This window comes from Hemicordylus capensis, chromosome 4, assembly GCF_027244095.1.
Source record: "Hemicordylus capensis ecotype Gifberg chromosome 4, rHemCap1.1.pri, whole genome shotgun sequence".
NCBI lineage: Eukaryota > Metazoa > Chordata > Lepidosauria > Squamata > Cordylidae > Hemicordylus > Hemicordylus capensis.
The window spans coordinates 90859257-90875464 of NC_069660.1; the positions used below are offsets into that span (position 1 = coordinate 90859257).

General features: G+C 41.5%; 1 protein-coding gene across 2 annotated transcripts in view; it reads right to left on the bottom strand.

Annotated features, from left to right (window-relative positions):
* Positions 1 to 16208, bottom strand: part of AGBL4 (AGBL carboxypeptidase 4) — a 1553201-nt gene that overhangs the window by 289475 nt on the left and 1247518 nt on the right. The window lies entirely within an intron of this gene.

A 16208-nucleotide genomic window follows, 5' to 3' on the forward strand; every position in this document is an offset into this window, starting at 1 on the left:
CTCTGGGGGGCCCACAAGGCAGTGGGCCCCCAGACAACTGTCTCCCCTTGCCCTATTATAGTTACGCCCGTGGTGTGATAAGTAAACTGTACGCCAGACACTTGTATGAGAGACTGCTAGACTGGTTCGAAATGGACAACATCTTGGCTGAAGAACAGTTTGGCTTCCATGCAGGTCTTTCTGTCATGGACCCAGCCTTAATTTTGCAGCATATAGTGGGGAAATACTCCTCCAATTCTGGCTCTGCTTTGTTTGCAGGATTTGTTGATTTCAAGGCTGCCTTTGATTTGATCCCTAGGGAGAAACTCTGGAACAAACTACTTAATTCATCAATGGATTGTTGGCTATTATACTTGATAATAAAACTTCATAAAAACTCCTGCATAAGAGTGCTCTGTAGTGCACAGGGGCACCTCACCAAGGAAATTATAACATTTAGGGGAGTAAGACAAGCATGCATTTTGGCTCCACTATTGTTTAACTTTTACATTAATTCCCTTGCTTCCCATTTAAACAATTTGGATCATCACACTCACAAATTAGTCGATAAGCATCTCACTATTCTCTTGTATGCAGATGATGCTGTGATTCTTTCACAAACACCAACAGGTTTAAGAAGAACATTGTGCTCTTTGGCCTCCTATTGTAAGGAGCATTCACTTGAAATTAATTATAATAAAGCCAAGATTCTAGTGTTTGCGAAAAGACCAAAAATTTACAATTGGTTACTAAATGGGTACAAGTTGGAACAAGTAAAACAATTTAAGTACCTTGGTGTCATATTCAGGCCTCTGGCTGCAGATCTGTACACAGAGAATATGTTAGACAGAATGCTAAGAAGAGCACACAGGCAATTCAATCTTATTACTACTCCAGGGGTGCCCATTTTATCCCTGCGGCTATTAAACTCTTTGAGGCAAAAGTCTGTGCACAGCTCTTGTACAGAGTGCAGCTGGGCATATACCCTAATTTCTCTAAATTAGAAGCAGTTCAATCTAATTTCCTGAAGAATATATTTCAGGTCCCCAGCTGTGTTCCTAGGGCGGTTCTATGGCTGGAAGAAGGGTTGCACATAATAGAGGCTAGGGCTTGGTTTATTATTTTTGAATTATGGCTTAAGCTGATTTTCCATCCCATTGGTTTAGCTCCATTGGTGCTAAAGGACATATATCACTCACGGTGGGGAAAGGGGGTGGAGGAAAGGCTATATTAATACGGTTTTTCTCCCACTGCACTGCTAACCCTGGGCTATGAAAATGCCAGACTCAAAATAATGGAAAGAGTTTATGATATGAGTGGCAAATTGGCTCCATATCATAAGAGATATGATATCAGGGCTCCATTCCAGTTGGTGTCTTTTTGGGCAATCAGATTCTGAGCTTTACCACTGCCAACTATTTAAACCAGCTAACAGTCCCAAAGTACCACAGAGTCCTGGCATTGGCCCTATGCAATGCCTTGTGCACAGCTGTGATGGAAGGGAGATATCAAAGAATTCCATATGGAGAGTGTATTTGCCCCTATGGCTCTGGTGAGATTGTAACGACGGTTCATGTACTCTTGTACTGTCACTATTACCGTGATATTCAGCATAAGCTCATCTCTTCAGATATTAGCTCATATCCAGGCGGTACTGATTCCTTCAACCTAAATTTCTTCTTGGCAGATCAGAATGACTCTAGAAGATCCTATAATGTGGCAATATTCTGCCTTACAGTTAGCAAAATTCATTTAGAGCTCATTAAGAACTAAATATTCTAAAGCCTATATGTATGTTGCCTACATTCGCTGGATATGTTGCTGCCATACATAGTATAGAATACAATATGGCATGAGATTTAACACCGCTCTGTATTAATTACATAAACTTGCTGTCTTGCTACCTTTATACTCAGTGTCATTCTGTTATTAGTGTTGACTAACTTTTATATATAGTTTTATGTTCATAGTTTTAACTTCTAGCGTCTTCTACTTATTATACTAAGTAATTTTATAAAGACTTTTTATTATTTTTTAGGAGTAGATTGAACCGTTTTTGTCTATTTTGCTGTTATGCTGGTCAAAGACCGAAATAAAGACTATGCTATGCTATGCTTTCTTTCCCTCGCCCCACAAAACTTTTCTATTTTTAACTTTTGCCCCTACTTTTCTTCTTCTCCTTCTCTCTCTCTCTCTCTCTCTCTCTCTCTCTGTTTCCTCAGTGCTGGCAGGCTCAGTTCTCCCCTGCTCCCCCCCACCCACTGCTCCAATCCTTACCAGCCACTACTGCTATGGTCCATAGCAGGATGGAAACATAGTTTCAACCTATTCATAAATCTGAGTAATCTTGATATTGTCCATATTGCTTATTTAATTATGAATGTGGTGCTGAAAATGAGACATATTTGGCACAACCAGTTCTCACTAGATTTTAAAACAGTAGCTGACATCCAGACTAATGCTGCATTCTTGCAGTGAACAGTTGACTGGGTGCTCAAAGTTGCGTAAGATGCATTGATAGTTGCATTGATAGTTGCATTGATAGTTGACTGGGTGCTCAAAGTTGCGTAATCTCTTGCGGTTTCCACTTGTGCAAGCATTAAGTTTGTGCAGCAAGGATAGAGGATAGCTTTGCATCATTCCTTGCAACAAATATAGACTGAAGAAGAGATTTCACAGCAGGAGGTACATCACCGTTCGCACAAGTGCTCTGTATTGCACTGGGTAACACCAGAATGAATGCAAGCTCCCAACTTAGTGGAGCTAACTAGTGCAACATCCTTTCACTAGTGTGGGGCTGCACAATTTTGGCCCACCTGTAGATGATGGACTACAACTCTCATCATGCCTGACTATTGACCACTATGGCTTGGGATGATGGAAGTTGTAATTCAAATACAGATGGTGGGTCAAAGTTGTGCAACACTGCACTAGTGCAACATGTTTAGACTAGTGCAGCATGTAGCCACTATGTTTAAACAATTCAAACTTTTAGGTATCTCATCTGTTCTGTTCCCAATCTCCTAACTGTGGTTAAGAGATGAATATACCATGGGAACATACCATAGGTTTGCATGATCCCTCTTCATTTTCCCTTCTCCTTTCCCTTTTCAGAGCAAACATAGTTAGCATTACATGTGCACTAATCTTAATGCTAACAAAGGTTGTAAACTATGGTTTGTGGCTAACCATAGTTAGCATTATGATCAGTGCAGATGTGATGGGAAATATGGTTAGCTCAAAACAGTGAAAGATGGAGAAAATAATATAAGGAGGTGGAAGAGGTGGTATACAAGCCTATCATGATTAGGAAGTTATGAATATTATGTCTGCTTTAAACTCTAGTGTGCTTTAGATTAGCAGCCCTAGCATTTCCTTGCTTTGTGCCATTTGAAAAAAGAAATACAATTGAATACTCTTTCCAGAATTTCGTACACTGAATTTTGCCAACAACAAAAATGTTTCCAACTCTGCGCAACAGAGTTGAAAATACTGTGAGGGAGGTGCTTCATGGCATTCCTGTAGTGGGGTGGGCGTAACTGAATTTAATAAGTGGCTCCCTGTCGTTTTCCCCAACTAATTGGGCACATTGAGAACTTCCTAAGAATACATCTAGAAAATGACTGCCTGGAGCATCCCCCTAGCAGGGCATTCTCTCATCAGCATTCACTATCTCTACCAAAGTGCAAAGGAGAAAAAGCACACTCCCCCAGGAGCATCTGAAGACGAGATAAAAGGGGAGCAGTGACTCAGAAAGAAAGGAAAGGATTTCAACTCTGCAGAAGGTTTTCTCTTTGCAATCCCTCTTGCAGATTCCCACCTAAGAATTGTGCTATGTCCACATATAAACAAGATTGTGATTCCTTGTTATCTCTCCCTAGCAGGTCTTGGAATAATCTCAGTTTGCTGCCAGCTGAGGGGGAGAAGTTTGGGCTTTTCTTAACTGAGTGATGGTTTCAGGTTGGACAGCATTCACTGGGGACACTATTATTCTCCCTTTGAGAGATGGCCTTCAGAGAGGCAAATCTCCAAGTCAATGGTTAATTAACCATACTAGTTTGTGCTTTAGGGTTTTAAACATTTATGCACTTACTTATTTCCCTTACAAGATTGGTATTATATATGTTGTTTAATGTCCCGTAAGAACTAGTTTTTCTTACCTGGGGAAAATGTATTTGTCTGAATTGAAAGTATTAATGCAACCTACTTTACTATTGTTTCATCATTATGTAACACAGACTATTGTTGTGGTGGATTACAATTCATTCCATTTTACTTACAAATTTAAATTGTGATTTCATAATATAGTAAGTTCAGATTTAAACATTTTATAGTGTACAAATAAAATGAAAATGCCAGCAAAAATGTTAATGCATGCAGTAGTTTAACTGAACTGGACACACTTTTTTCAGTGCAGAAGTTATCATGGCTCAAAGGGTAAGAGCCCAAATGCTATTTGGTGAGCCATCCTTTCCTATTATTCAGCATCTCTCTGTAGCTCTGCATAGTCCAATTATTAATAGATTGCTGCTTTTTCTAAAGTCACTTTGGAATGTATATTGGGTCACACTTGTCAGCAGTGGGTAGGGGACTGAAAAACAGAAAATGTGCATTTGCTTGGCAGATAGCTGGTTTGGATTTAGAGACAGACCCATTCTTTAGGCGGGGTGAGGAGGGCGATTGCCCCAGCCCCATGCTCTCCCAAACCCCATGACCGGGCCCAACCACCACTGGACGACTCATCAGCTCCCCACCCCCCTCCCTACTCAGTGAAATTAAATGACATGAGTGCTTCTGTAGAGAAAAATTCCCTAGTAGCTTTAGAGTTAATTTAGTGTGTAGTGCTAAAGAGTTCTATCACCTCCCTCCTCTTTGAGCAAAGAGAGAGGCAATCGAACTTCCCAGCCCCACCATGCAAACTGGATACTAAATGAGAGGCCCGCATGCACCGATTAAGCATCAGGGTGCACACACACCTCTCATTTAGTATCCAGCTCGCGCAGCGCTGTGAAGTTTAACTGCCGCTCTCCTCGCTGGAACGAGGAGGGAGGCAATTGAACTCATTAACGCTGCACTACTGACCATGTTTGATTTTACTGATCCAATTTTGCACAGGCCTAATCGAAACACAGCATATAAGCATTGCAACAAAGTATGAATGCAGCAACACCCAAAAAGAACAGCTACATCCCAGCAGCATATGAAACCATATCATCACCAGCTCAAAGAAGAACTGCAGCCCCAAACCCTTCAAACTGCATAAAACCCTCCAATCTGTAAGCCTCCTGGTGGCTTTACAGGAAAAAGATAGACGCCCTACAGCAGGCATCCTCAAACTGCGGCCCTCCAGATGTTGCTGAACTACAATTCCCATCATCCCAGCCACAATACATTGTAGCTGGGGGTGATGGGAATTGTAGTTCAGCAACATCTGGAGGGCCGCAGTTTGGGGATGCCTGCCCTACAGGATTGGGACTATCATAGTGCTTCAAAAAACTGCCTCTACTATCCCTTTCCACCAGTTCCAATGGAATCAGACTAACTCAGGTGCAGCATTCCAGTTATTGAACCAAGCCTGACTAGATTGAGATTCACCTTGATCTGATTTTCTTGGTATCTTAACCAAGAAAAGATACTGTGGTATCTGTGCAAAGAAACCTCAACCCCAAGTGCATATAATGGTAGCCTGAGAACCATTTTAGAATAGAAGAAGACTCCCCCCCCACACACACACACTTTTAGCCTATCTTTTAGTCAGTCTTAAATGGCTTTAAATTGTTAATTGTAATTGTTTTTAATGGCTTATTTTCTTTTTAGTTATGTGACCCACCTAGAGCCATCTGGGTTAGGCAGTATAAAAAACAAACAAACAAACAAACAAACAAATCAGAAATGGAAAACAGAAGAGTGCTTAGCCCTTTCCTTGCTCTAAATTGCACCTCAGAAGGCTTCACCTTTTACTCCTGAGTTCAAATGCACTTTGGCCCCACTGAAAGCAGATTTTCCTACTCTAAAAGGGCCATTAGGGTGCAGCTACCTACACACATATTTGTGTATTCCATAGTCTCGCCTTAAAATTATGCTATGGGGATAACATAGTGGAACACCAAACCATTGTGGCTGACATACAGAGCAAGGATGCACCGATACAGCAAGAGAGCAGCCTAACTGCACCATGCAGCAGGGAAGGAATAATTTTGACACCCTTCCTTACCCCACAAAGCCCTCCGTGCCACTGAGAAATACGACCTCAAAGGCTGCACAGCCCTCAGTGTCATGAGAGTTCAGAGGAAATCAGCCATTATAGGCTAAGACTACTTTATTGTGCTACAGGAAGAGACAAGTTCAATAAGAAATACAGGCAGGAAGTAGGAAGGGACTCTTCCTCCAATTTGGATTACTACTAGAAAATGCTAGTGCCACCTACTGGCTAGACATATTACAACAATATTTTCACACACTCAGGGACATATTTTTGGGTTGCACAGCAGGCTTCTGAGAGTAGGGGCGGACTCTAAATTTGTTGCTTCCCTGCCTCACTGATACAGTTAGTTGGTAAGCTCTGTTAGGCTTGCTGCATCGGTGCATCCTTGCTCTGTATGTCAGCTACTAGGAAGCAGGGTTTTGCTTTCTCCAAGACCACTGTCCCTGATCACTGTACCAATAGAGAAAGAACTCTTTCCTGACCTTTTCCTACCAGCCTAGACACTATAAAGATGTTTCAGGTTTGAGATGTGATAAGTCTGCATGATAAAATTAACATGTACATTCTACCTGCCCAATTTGTGTCATCGTCACAGAAAAGAAGTGAACGCAGTAACGAAAGGGTACAGAATAGAGAGCAGTAGCTGCTGGCTGCTGATTCACAGACTACAAAGCTTTTCAGGGGGAGTGTAGGCATCTTTTGCAGCTACCTTGTCACTGTATTTAAAGGGTGTTTCTGCAAGGACTTGCCACTATAAAGAAACATATTCCCTACTATGCCATCTTGGGGTTTCTCATCTCAGCAAGGTGAGAATGACAAATTGGAACTAATCTGAGCTGAAGATGGCACCATTACAGCTGCCTTGCCTGCAGGAACTGATTTCAGTCATTCAGCTGCACAGTGACAAGTTTAGTGTAAGCTCTGGATAAAGGAAAGTTCAGCCCAGGCCCCAGGATGTGCAGTTTTTAAATCAAGACTATGTTGTCTCTCCTTGGTCTATCTCTTGTTGCCCTAGGTACTGTAATACATCCAGAAGGTGCTAATGCTAAACTGCTAGGAAATTCTGAAAGAGAAAGGCTGGAAAAATCCATTACCTTGCTTAGAAATTACTAAGGATTAGGGAATGATGTTTATTTGAACATTTCATAGCTGAGAAAGCCCACTCATCCGTCTAATATGGGATTGAGCTTATTTGTAGAATTAGATGTAGTTCGGTACAGACGTTGGGGTGTTTTTCTCATGTAGTTTACCAATTGGTTTTCTTAAAATGGCAAATTAAGTGGCACTGTTGCTTCACAATGATATGTGGAATAGCACAGTTTGGAACTGGAATGGACGTATTAGTGTGACTCTTTACTTTCTGCTCTGAAATGTACTATACCTTTAACCGTTTAAAATATCCTTTGTGGGAAGGTTTACACACAATGATAATGCCAGGAGGTCAAGGACAGGAAGCACAAATGTCTAACTCTTACCCCACATCATTATCGTGTCTGGAGTTAATGCCAGCTGAAGCTTCTCAACTCACTGGAGATGCCTCAGGAAACTGTGTTAGCAACTCCTTCTGGAGCAAGCCATGAAAGGACTGAAGAGTCTTTTCCAAAACTAATTGGGACAATTTTTGCATTTCCTCCCTTCTTCACATGGTTGCTCCCTTTTTTTAAAAAAAGGGGGCAGGGGAGAAGTGAAATAAAAATATAAAAATACAATATTAAAGGATAATAAACACTTTATAATTTATTTGTATAACACTGAAATGATCCTGACACACCAACAAAACATATTTCTCACTGAACATTCATTCATTCATTCAATTTGTATACTGCCCTTCCAAAAATGGCTCAGGGCAGTTTACATAGAGAAATAACAAATAAATAAGATGGATCCCTGTCCCAAAGGGCTCACAATCTAAAAAGAAACATAAGATAGACACCAGCAACAGTCACTGGAAGTACTGTGCTGGGGGTGGATAGGGCCAGTTACTCTCCCCCTGTTAAATAAAGAGAATCACCACGTTAAAAGGTGCCTCTTTGCCCAGGTAGCAGGGGTTACTAGCAGGGGTGAACACCTTTTCTCTTTTCACTGCTTCTACCCAAGCTTTCAGTTGCTTCTTTTCTGCAGGTATATGCACAAATACTTTATTCTTGTATGCTTTTTGTTGTGCTCTTGCACAGTAGGTACACCACTTGTACCTTCTGAATTTTTCAAAATCATGGTTGTTTTGGGCCAGATTACTGTGATGATGTCACATCAGAGCCAATATAAAGTAATGTTGTTCCGTCAAGTTGGTGTTGACTCCTGGTGACTACAGAGCCATGTGGTTTTCTTTGGTAGAATACAGGAGGAGATTACCATTGCTGTCTCCCACACAGTATGAGATGATGCCTTTCAGCATCTTCCTATATTGCTGCTGCACAATATAGGTGTTTCCCATAGTCTGGGAGACATACCAGTGGGGATTTCCCTGCTGTGCCATTAGGTGGCTTAGAATCAATATAGCCACTGCCTATTTTGAAGTATGTGGTCAGATTGGAATTTCATGCTTTGATTTCAGCTGCATATGAACAGATTTCAGCAAACAAACAAAAAATACCAGGAGACTTTTAATTGCTTTTTGGTGAGAACATAAGAACAGCCCTGCTGGATCAGGCCCAAGGCCTATCTAGTCGAAGAACCTGTTCCCCACAGTTGCCTCTTAGAAGCTCACAGACAAGAGTTGAGGGCATGCCCTCTTTCCTGCTGTTGCTCTCCTGCATCTATTTGGAGGCATCTTGCTTCTGAGGTGGACTATAGCCATCAAACTAGTAGCCATTGATAGACCTGTCCTCCATGAATTTGTCTAAGCCCCTTTTAAAGCCATCCAAACTAGTGGCCATCACCACATCCTATGGCAGATAATTCCATGGGTTAATTATGTGCCGTGTAAAAAAAAGTACTTCCTTTTATTGTTCCTAAATCTCTTAGCCATCAGTTTCATGGGATGACCCCTTGTTCTAATGTTGTGGGAGAGGGAGAAATTTTTTTCTTTGTCCATTCTCTCTATCTATACATAATTTTATACACCTCTACCATGTATCCCCATAGTCACCTCTTTTCCAAACTAAAAAGCCCCAGATGCCTCGTAAGGAAGATGTTCTAGGCCCCTTATCATACTGGTTGCCCTCTTCTGCACCTTCTCCAGTTCTACATGTCCTTCTTCAAATACAGTAACCAGAACTGTACGCAGTACTCCAAATGTGACCACAGCTTATAGATTTGTATAAGAGCATTATAATATTAACATGTTTTATTTCCAATCCCCTTCCTAATGATCCCTAGCATAGAATTGGCCTTTTTCACAGCTTAGACCTTTTTCACTTAGTCGACACTTGCAATGTGCTGTCCACCACAACCCCAAGCTCTCTCTCCTAAGCAGTTGCTGACAGCTCAGACCGCATTAGTTTATATGTGAAGTTGCAGGTTTTTTGCCCCAATATGCATCACTTTACACTTGCTTACATTGAACCTCATTTGCCATTTTGTCACCCACTCATCCAGTTTGGAGTTCCTCACAATCTGTTTTGGATTTTTCTACCCTAGTTTAGTGTCATCTGCAAATCTGGCCACTTCGCTGCTTACCCCTGCTTCTAGATCAGTACAGATCTCTGGGGGACCCCACTTCCTACAAAACATTTTTTTTAATAGGAAACATCCCCATTCACTAAAAGTTCTACCAGAAAGAAAATATACAGTTTCACTGCCATAGACAGACAACCATTCCAACAACTGTCTCAGTGCCCCCCAGCACTAGCAGTTCATAGCTGTGTTATTAAACTCATGTCTTGTAGTGTATGAAGTTTCCCACTACTGGGAAATTCTTACAAAATCGCATTGCTCTATTTTTTGAGCAACAGTTTGTTGGCATCAGACAGCTCTTGATGCTGCTGGTATTATTAATCATTATATTTGTTGCCTTGTCTCTAGTTTGTGAATTTGGAGACAAGAGACGATTCAATTCAATTTTCAATTCAGTTTTCCACCCCCCAAACAAAATAGATAACTTATATAGATGTGACAGACAGAAAGAACTATGATGGTCATACATTTCCTCTGTAATAGTTTACAAATGCATAATTGGAGTACCAAGGGTGGCCAAAATAAGACCTGATCTACACCAGTAGCAGAATAAGCCGATGGAATCCTGTGTGGACTTGTAGTAGAGTGGACTCTACCACTTCAGATTGCAGGTGGGGATGTTATCCCCGCCTCCCACCCCCACCCCCCTCAACTGTCTTCCCATGTACCAACTTCCTGCAAGTAAAAGATTACTACTTTGGAAGAAATGTTCTATCACTGGTTACTCCCTGCTATGTTAGTTTTCTAACTATAGACCATAGACAACCATTTAAAAAGCTAATTTTTGAACTCTTCCATTTCTCCTCATTATCACTTCATTCCACTGCAGCAGATACATATTCAAAGTCAAGAGACCAAGATGCAGCATTCTGCATGCAGCATTCTGATTCTTCAGGCAGCTTCACACAACCGCCAACAAGTCAGTAAGTATAAAACATTTCAGGAACCAGGAGTGGTGCTCTTGACAGACCTGTATCTACCTGACCAAGTCTGGTTCCCAGTTACAAGTTTCACACAACTTTCACCTGAGATCCTCCACCCAACTCCAACCCTTGGTGACAAATGGGTAGAGGATGTTGAGTGAAATTAGGATGGAACTCAGTAATGTAGTATGCAAACTGGACTTGGGTGAGTTCAGACATCACACCCATCAGGAGCATGCACCTCCAGTTCATGAAATGTTACCCTGATGTCCTCTATTTACTGGCTTGCCAGTGGTCATAAGAAGACATCCTACACAACAGCTGGCAAAAATAAAAGGTACAGCACTAATGTGGTAATATGGCCTTTTGTTCAGTAATACAGTAATATCTAATTTTAAATACAGGAAACATTATTCTGGTTTGCCATCTAGCTGTAGCTTTATTCAAACATTATACTATATGTGTTGGTACTCATATATATGTTTGTGTGAATGACTATACAGTAGGGATGTGCATGAATCAATTTTTTCAATTCAATTGTTGTTCTGTTGTTGTTTTTCCTTTTTTTTTTTGAGGTGTTCAGAGTGGATTCTTTGATGCAAAATGAATGATGAATGACCAAAGAATCCAAAATCATTTTGCATCAAAGAATCTACTCAGAACACCACAAAAATTGAAAATAACAACAGAACCCATACCCCATGGGCACTACATGGGGGGTGGTTGGCACCCCATGTGCACTACACCACAACCTGCTCTGGCCCACCCACGTGGAGTTATGGGGCTGCTGAAATCTCCATTATTCCCTATGGGGGGGAAACCCATAGCAGCTGCCACCCACTGGACACCACCACTTGACCCACTGTGGCACTCCTAGGAGGCACCCATAGGCAGAAATGGGCACATCAACAATTTGTATACCACTTTACAAAAAAGGTTTCCAAAGATCACACACACCACATCCACTGTGTCCCACACTCCCTCCAACAGAAATGCAATTGATCCACACAACAGTGTGAAACAACGAAATGCACTGCCCCCTCCCCCACAAATGCAAGATAACAGCAGCAGCCAGCAACAAGCAAGTGTGATATCGCAGACGCAGACTACTAGGGCCAACATCAAATGCCCTCCCTCCTCCAAGCACTTCATCAACAAGCAACTAACACAGCTACATCAGTGGCACCCGGCCATAAGTGGATTAAGTTCAGATCCCTGGAAGACGCAAAACAGGGCTGGCAGTGGCACAGCAAAGTTATTTGCAAACACCCCCCCCCCAACCCACACAAGTAGAAGAGTGATGACAACAGCAGCACACATTTCAACAAAAAAATTCTGCAATGCATTAGAGCCTGTGGCACCAACAGAATCTATTGTAGATGCAAGCAATCTCGTTTGAATAAAAAATGATGATGCTTCACAAGTCACAATATGACCCAGTCTTAGTTGCAAAGAAATCCACACAAACAGAACGTGTCCTGTGCCCGTCTATGAGGTTACCAAAACACAGGCACAGGAACAGGCACAGCAAGGAACCAAGGCATTTGAATTGCATATACTGCTAGTGATTATGGAGGGGGAAAAACATATACCTGTGCATGCTGGTGCAAAAGGGTTGGGGTTAGAACTATGGGGGAATTGCCAGCCAGTTCTTGCACACTGTAAGTCAACAATCTGAAGTTTGGGCGGGCAGGATTTAAAAATATATATTCCTGACACAAAATGGAAACAGCAAGAGAGATTGCCACAAAATGGAGGTCCAAAATCTATGAATTTTTTGGGTCCGAAATCCAGGTGATTTGCGTTGGAATCGAATCTGGTCAGCTAGCACAGGGGCAATTTGTTTTGTCCGCAGATCACCTGAAACAGGTAGATTTGGGTACAAATCATTTTGTGCCCAGATCGATTTTCACATCCCTACTATACAGATAATACAGAACCCTCAAATGCTGGGTACTGATATGAAGCATACTACTATGAGGAATATTTATATACCACGTTTCAACAAAAGTTATCAAAACAGTTTAATCATCATCATCATCATCATCATCTAGTTCCCTGTCCTGAAAGGGCTTAGAGTCTAAGAAGAAACATAAGGGCGACACCAGCAACAGCTACTAGAAAGATCCTGTGCTGGGTGCTTTCCAGACTAGACCCTGCAATGGGGTCACGACACATCTCTGAAGTGTGCTTCCCGACAGAAGTGCCAGGGTGCTGTTCATATGTTGGATGCGTTGTTTTGAATTTAATCGCTGCGACTTAGTGCTACGTCGTTTATCTGGCATAAAAAAGGTGTTGTTTGCGGGGGGGGGGGGTGTTAGTTTCTGTGAGATTGCTCCCCCTTCAGGTTTTACATTTTGAAAGTGATTTGCCTGGATGGAGCATTTTTCCACTTTTGAGCGGCTAGTCTGGGAAGTGCCCTGGTGGGGCTGAATAGGGCCAATTGCTTTCTCCCTGCTAAATATAAGATAATCACCATGTTAAAAGGTGCCTCTGCTCACTTATCAGGGATATGTACTACTGTACTTGCATGAGTGTAATGTATGAATAACTGTACATGAGTACAAATCTGTATGCACATGCATTGTACATAAATTGTACATGTGTTGAATGAAGCATGTGAACAGGGTTAGTGGGTGGCACTGATAAATGGTGGTCACCCAGTACAGTATTTAAAGCATATTCCATACACCTCAAAACTGCTAGAAAAAGATTGTCGAGTTCTTTATTACAAGCAGCTACTGGTATGACACACAATTCCATTTTAGACAGGGCAATGATTTTACCCAGATTAGTTTAAATCCAGAAGTACTGGCTTAATTCATTGGTGGATAACCCTAAAATTACATTGTACTACAGAAAGAGAACTCAACTTTCAAATGAGTGTGACAAAAAGGTCATTCAGTAAACTTCCACAAATGAAATCTTTACTGTGAATTATTCAATAGCTACAAATTATTCACATTATCAAGATTTTAATATCCTTCTTCCAGTAATAGGTGGCATTCTGCTTACTTTCTTCATTTTACAGTTATTAGTTACATTAGGCATTTTTTGAATGATGTGGTAAAATGCAAGTAAATCAAATGCTTTTCCATCCACCTCATTAACAACCCTTTTAGTTTCAGAACAGCTGAATTTCCTGCATCTCATGAAAAGGCTGAAATTATAATTCACTATCAGTTGAGCAATTAAAAAAGGAGATATAATTTTCTTTCTCTAATACCTAGTTTCTCAAGGGAGATTACAAATGATTGGCCAGATGTATGTTTGTGAAGCATTGGGCACCTCAGTTTCAGTTTACGAATAATGATAACGATCCTGTTTTTAAACCCTCCCACCACCACCAAACCCATAAAGGAAAGGAAACTATTTGCAGGTGAACAAAGTTGCTTGTCCCTATTTACAAATTTTATATAAAAGAATGTATTATTTCCCTCCATTTCCATTCCTACTAGGGTGATGAAACAATCTTGAGGGGAACCACAGGTCCTTCTCAATATTTACAATGGATCCTGTGTGCTTCAAAGAGAAAACTTGACTTTTAGGAGAGCCGATCCCGGAGAACCAATGAGAGGAGCCAACTGAACTGCAGAATGGAGGTCTGAATGGTCCTTCACATAAAGCTAATATGTGTGAAGGGTTCCAGCTAGCAAAGTATGAACTGATTCCATTTCAAGCTGGTTTCAGCTCGAACCAGTTTGGTTTGAGGGCCTGACCTTGGACTGAACTGAGTCCAGTTCAGCTCAACTTCGAGCCAAACCTCTCAGGCCATTTGGGCCTGGTTCGGGGTGCTGTTTGCCATTAAAATTGCTTTTTAAAAGGTTGAGTTTCCGCCACTGAGGGCTGTGATGGCCTCGGGGGGCTGCAGTAGCCATGGGGAGGGGTCTCCGGCAGCTCCCCCTCCAACCTCCCTCCTCCCCCCTGAGTCTCTCCGACCCATTTTGGGGCTGTTTTGGCCCTCTGCGTATGTGCAGCAGCCATTTTTTGGGCTGCTGTGCATGTGCACAGGCAATTTGCATCACCAGTTTGGATTTGGCAAACTGATTTGGAGTACATCCCTAATTCCAGCCAAGTCTTATTCCTGCTAGCTTTTCACATGCAGGAATAATAATAAAAAGTGATTTGAATTTGAACAATGGATAACATCTTTTACTGCACTCATCCTCTGAGTTTGGGAGGTCTCCTTTCTAGATACTAATAGGAATTATATGCTGGACAAGCAGCCCTATCCAAGTAAAAGATGTCTTGGCACAGGAACATAAGGAGCTGCCTACACCAAGTCAAGCCATTGTCCAGCTAGCTCAGTATTGTCTAACTGGACTGGCAGCGGCTCTAGCAGATTTCAGACAGACGCCTTTCTCAGCGCAGCCTCGAGATGCCAGGGATTGAACCTGGGACTTTCTGCATACAAACAGAGCTACCACTAAGCATTATGCAAATGGAGAAAAATTAGTGCTGGATGAGATGACTACTTCACCCATAGTAGCCACTGCTGTTTTAAGGTAAGAAACAGCAACATTCATTAGTGTTAAATGTGTTACAGTAGTAATTGGCATGGATGCATTATGTTACTGAGTTACCTGGAAAAAATAAGGAAAATTGAGATTGAAATTGCACATCCATATTTATGACAATGAAAATATGTGCAAAAATAAAACACAAAGTACAGAGGAGGTTGAGCTGAAGATGCCTCTTGCATTCAAAAAAGCATACAAAACTTGATCCTTGAAGGAATTCTTTGAATGTATTTAATAATTTTCTTTTATATTTAACCTTCTATATCAAGTAGTGCTGATTCAAATTTCAATAAATTTGCACTTTTGGCAATTTTTGATATTTTATTCCCAATTCAGTATTGGATCAGGCTGTGCAGGGAAGGACTAACAAGGGTACTGAGCCCTGGAGAATTTTTCAAGAGTTTTTTGGGAGAGAAACTTAGCTACACTTGGTGGTATAGTAGCAGGGCTTTCTGTCCTTTCCTCTCCTCTCCCCTCCTCTTTTGCATTGCATTTCTCTGGACAGTGGTGCTGCACCAGCCACTGTGGGAACTGCCATCTTTTTTTATTTGGCAATCTCTGGAACAACTCAGTGTTGTAACATTGAGCCTTTTGAAATGAGAGGGTTTGTTGCAGGAGGATGAATGGGCTTGTGTACTTAATTTTATCCAAAGTGACTGTGGGCTGGCTAAACACATTTTTCCTGCTGTTTCCTACTGTTTCTTGTGCAGTCTCCCGTGGAGATACCTCAGTCTTCAACATTAAAAAATGCTGGTTTAATGCTTCCCCTCTGTGCAGCAGAATACCACTCCCCTTTCCTTTCTGCCCACCATGGATGCCCACGGTTGCCGCCATGGGCAGTGCTGCGTGCGCACCGTGGGCAAACAGCATGATTTGTATTGTTATTATTGTTAATGGCAAGAATAAATGCTTTTTTGATTTTACTTTTAAGAATAAATGTTTTGTTGTTTTAACTTCTTCTTTTTC